This window comes from Anolis sagrei, chromosome 5, assembly GCF_037176765.1.
Source record: "Anolis sagrei isolate rAnoSag1 chromosome 5, rAnoSag1.mat, whole genome shotgun sequence".
Lineage (NCBI taxonomy): Eukaryota > Metazoa > Chordata > Lepidosauria > Squamata > Dactyloidae > Anolis > Anolis sagrei.
Window position 1 is genome coordinate 199,510,601 of NC_090025.1, and position 5,000 is coordinate 199,515,600.

Sequence of the window (5,000 nt, forward strand, 5' to 3'; positions counted from 1 at the left end):
TCTAGTCCAGCCTCTGCAATGTCCAGCAATGGGTTGATTGGGAGGAAATGCATTCATCCCTCCAAGCCATTCTTCCCAGCCATAATCATAACCCTAATAATTGAGAACCCACCTTGACCTTCCCCAAGGTCAGGGTGTGGGGCACCTAAAGGTCATCCAGTCCAGCCTCTGCAAAGTCCGGCAATGGGTTGGTTGGAAGGAAATGCATTCATCCCTCCAAGCCATTCTTCCCAGCCATAATCATAACCCTAATAATTGAGAACCCACCTTGACCTTCCCAAGGTTAGGGTATGGGTCACCTAAAGGTCATCTAGTCCAGCAATGTCCAGCAATGGGTTGGTTGGAAGGAAATACTTCCACCCCTCCAAGCCCTGCTCCTCTGCCATAATCATCATTATCTAGGTATTGCAAACTCCTGGCTTGACCTTGTTGCTGGTCACTCTCTTCAGTCTCAGAAGGAGGGTGTCCCATAGCCAGGGGGCCACTGCTGAAAAGGCCCTGTCTCTCATTCCCGCCAATCAGATCTGCGAAGAAGGTGGGACCGAGAGCAGGGCCTCTCCAGATGGTTCATAGGAAGAGATGCGTCCGGACAGGTAAACTGTGCTAGAACCATTTAGGGCCTTAAAGCCTAAGGCCAGCACTTTGAATTGTGCCCAGTAGCAAACTGGCAACCAGTGGAGCTGGCGCAACACAGGAGTTGTGCGCTCCCTGAGTGCTGCTCCTGTTCACAACCTGTCCGCCACCGTTGGACCAATTGAAGCTTCCGAACAGTCTTCAAAGGCAGCCCCACGTAGAGAGTGTTGCAGTAGTCTATACGGGATGGAACCAGAGTGTGGACCACCGTGGCCAAGTCAGACTTCCCAAGGTACGCGCGCAGCTGGCAAAGGGCAAACCTCTTCTGGATCAACTTTGATTTAAGTCATAAGCAGTAAACAATAACAACAACAACAACAACAACAACAAAATGGGGAGCACATGTCGGGTAGAGATAGCTTGGGGTTCAAAAAGCATTTTCAGATGCTTCCTCAGCTGGTTGGCCAGTAATTTTTTTGCAAATTGTTTGAATAGAGATGGGCAAAGTGGCCAATTCTGTCATGTGATAGCACTGGGACTGTGGCGCAGCTGGCTAGGAGTCAGCTGCATTAAGATTACTACTACTGACCGAAAGGTCATGAGTTCAAAGCCAGCCCAGGTTGGAGTGAGCTTCCGACCAATTTGTGTAGCTTGCTGTCGACCTTTGCAGCCCGAAAGACAGTTGCATGTCAAGTAGGAAATTTAGGTACCACTTATGTGGGCAGACTAATTTAACTAATTTACGACGCTGTTGCAACCCACAGCAGGAAACGAGACCATAAGATAACAATCCACCACACTTGACTGTGGGAAAAAGCAATCCCTTTTTATTGACGAAAAATGGTTATAAAATAGAGGAAAATGCAAAGTCAAAAAGCCACAGTAAAATTCAGTGGTCAGGAATATCCATGAACATCCAAAAGCAAACACTGTAAAAACCTGGAACCTGTTAGCAAACCACTAACCGTACTTGGAGCACTAGAAGCCTCTTGGGATGTAGTCCACGGGAAACAGGGAAATCTGCCAAGGTAATGCCTCAGTCTAAACGATGCCTGATCTAACGAGACAACCCGGCGAGAGGCACTTAAAACTGAAGAAACTGTTTCGTGACACGCCTCCAGGCTTTGAAGCCTGTGCTTCCTTTTCCCTTAATCTGCTTGACCTTCGCAGACTCTGCGATTCACTCCTGTTTTTCCAAATCTGTCCTTTTCTATCCTCATTAAGGAAGCCAGGTGTTAGCTCCTCTGGAGAGCTATCACCGCTTGGCTCTGAAACAGTTTCACTTTCCAAGCCACTGACCTCAGAATCAACATTTTCATTTCCATCAGGGAGAAATATATGTTCAGTAGCATCAGGAAATACAATCAGAGAATCAGGGTCAGGTAGAATCATAAAATCATAGAATCAAAGAGTTGGAAGAGACCTCCTGGGCCATCATCCAGTCCAACCCCATTCTGCCAAGAAGCAGGAATATTGCATTCAAATCACTCCTGACAGATGGCCACCCAGCCTCTGTTTCAAAGCTTCCAAAGAAGGAGCCTCCACCACACTCCGGGGCAGAGAGTTCCACTGCTGAACGGCTCTCACAGTCAGGAAGTTCTTCCTCATGTTCAGGTGGAATCTCCTCTCTTGGAGTTTGAAGCCATTGCTCCATTGCGTCCTAGTCTCCAGGGAAGCAGAAAACAAGCTCGCTCCCTCCTCCTCCCTGTGGCTTCCTCTCACATATTTATACATGGCTATCATATCCCCTCTCAGCCTTCTCTTCTTCAGGCTAAACATGCCCAGTTCCCTAAGCCGCTCCTCATAGGGCTTGTTCTCCAGACCCTTGATCATTTTAGTCGCCCTCCTCTGGACACATTCCAGCTTGTCAATATCTCTCTTGAATTGTGGGGCCCAGAATTGGACACAATATTCCAGGTAAAGTGGTCTAACCAAAGCGGAATAAAGGGATAGCATGACTTCCCTAGATCTAGACACTAGGCTCCTCTTGATGCAGGCCAAAATCCCACTGGCTTTTTTTGCCACCACATCACATTCCTGGCTCATGTTCACCTTCCTCCCCACGAGGACTCCAAGATCTTTTTCACACGTACTGCTCTCGAGCCAGGCATTGTCCCCCATTCTGTATTTTTGCATTTCATTTTTTCTGCCAAAGTGGAGTATCTTGCATTTGTCACTGTTGAACTTCATTTTGTTAGTTTTGGCCCTTCATCTCTCTAATCTGTCAAGATCCCTTTGAATCCTGCTCCTGTCCTCTGGACTATTGGCTATCCCTCCCAATTTGGTTCAGCAATCAGAGAATCACGTTCAGGTTCACACGCAGGCTGAACCCCAACAGACACCATACAAATCTCCAGCGAGCATTCAAAGAATGAGGAAGTACTTCATCAGTGTCACAGATGGATGGTGAAGCAACGGCTCCCCTGGTGGCCAGAATACCCTCATCAAAAGCTGGAATGTTAAATAGCCTCTGAGTGTCTGTCTATATATGTTGTGTGTCTATGGCATTGAATATTTGTCATGTATATGAGTGTTGTGAGCCGCCCTGAGTCCCCTGCGGGGTGAGAAGGGCGGAATATAAATACTGCAAATAAATACATAAATAAATAAAGTTACATTTCCCTTGTCCAGCCTTGGGCTCTATATTCAGAGTCTAAGAACTTTAAGTTTGCAATACGACAAAGCCTTGTGTAATATTGCCACCAACAATGGGTTTGTATTTGCTGCAGGAATCCGTTCGTCTCTGGAACTTTGCACGAGTGAGCGGACTTTGCCCTCTGCCTTCGTCCCATGCGCGTCTCCTCGGAAGGAAAGCCCTCTCCGCTCCATAAGACTTGCTCTTGGGTAAGGGCCCTTCGTGAAAGCGTCTCTTTCCAATGTTCCTGAGTTATCAATGCCATTTCTAATTGGTTATATCACTAAAAGATTGGGAAAGCTTATCACACTGCAAAAGCATTGCCTAACCCTAACCCATCATGTTTTGCGATAGTTTCCCAATGAGTCTCAACTAATCCAACATAGTTTATAGCACAAAACCCAAGTTTCCGGAGCATAGCAACAACTTTCAAAGTGAGGACCTCACAATGTATTGTCGAAGGCTTTCATGGCTGGAATCACTGAGTTGTAAGTTTTTCTGGGTTATATGGCCGTGTTCTAGAGGCATTTTCTCCCGACGTTTCGCCTGCATCTATGGCAAGCATCCTCAGAGGCTGTGAGGTCTGTTGGAACTAGGAAAAAGGGTTTATATATCTGTGGAAAGACCAGGGTGAGACAAAGGATTCTTGTCTGCTGGAGCTAGGTGTGAACATTTCAACTGGGTTGTTGTAGATTTTTCCGGGTTATATGGCCATGTTCTAGAAGCATTTTCTCCTGATGTTTCTCCTGCATCTATGGCAAGCATCCTCAGAGGTAGTGAGGTCTGTTGGAACTAGGAAAAAGGGTTTATATATCTGTGGAAAGACCAGGGTGGGACAAAGGACTCTTGTCTGCTGGAGCTGGGTGGGAACGTTTCAACTGGGTTGTTGTAGGTTTTTCCGGGTTATATGGCCATGGTCTAGAGGCATTTTCTCCTGACGTTTCGCCTGCATCTATGGCAAGCATCCTCAAAGGTAGTGAGGTCTGTTGGAAGTAGGAAAAAGGGTTTATATATCTGTGGAAAGACCAGGGTGGGACAAAGGACTCTTGTCTGCTGGAGCTAGGTGTGAATGTTTCAACTGGATTGTTGTAGGTTTTTCCGGGTTATATGGCCATGTTCTAGAGGCATTTTCTCCTGACGTTTCGCCTGCATCTATGGCAAGCATCCTCAGAGGTAGTGAGGTCTGTTGGAATTAGGAAAATGGGTTTATATATCTGTGGAATGACCAGGGTGGGACAAAGGACTCTTGTCTGTTGGAGCTAGGTGTGAATGTTTCAACAAAAAGGAAACAATCAGGCACATCTAATCACCTCTCAACAAAAGATTGCCCCAGGCACTGCCAAGCCATCAAATGCTAATTAAGGTGGTCAGTTGAAACATTCACACCTAGCTCCAGCAGACAAGAGTCTTTTGTCCCACCCTGGTCATTCCACAGATATATAAACCCATTTTCCTAGTTCCAAGAGACCTCACTACCTCTGAGGATGCTTGCCATAGATGCAGGCGAAACGTCAGGAGAGAATGCCTCTAGAACATGGCCACTTAGCCTAGAAAAACCTACAACAACCCAGTGATTCCGGCCATGAAAGCCTTCGACAATAATAATAATAATAATAATAATAATAATAATAATAATGATAATAATAATAATAACAATACAGACATAGCTCAGATTGTGTTTTTCCTGCATGGCAAGGGGTTGGACTAGATGTCCCGCAGAGAGCTCAAAGAAGGCCCCATTCTCCCTTGGCCTCAGGGTGGGCTAGATGACCTCTAGAAGCCCCTCCTGCTT

The 5,000-nt window shown here is 46.4% G+C and overlaps 1 protein-coding gene across 2 annotated transcripts in view; it reads left to right on the forward strand.

Moving 5' to 3' along the window:
- The window catches only part of CPT1B (carnitine palmitoyltransferase 1B), a 69,758-nt gene that overhangs the window by 2,052 nt on the left and 62,706 nt on the right, over window positions 1-5,000 (forward strand). The window contains exon 1 of one of the 2 annotated variants that reach the window (XM_067469421.1): window positions 3,334-3,417. The exons of the other annotated variant lie outside the window; for it this stretch is intronic. The gene's annotated coding sequence lies outside the window, so the exon portion shown is untranslated. Of the gene's footprint in view, window positions 1-3,333; window positions 3,418-5,000 lie in introns of those variants that run through there. 2 annotated transcript variants of the gene reach the window in all.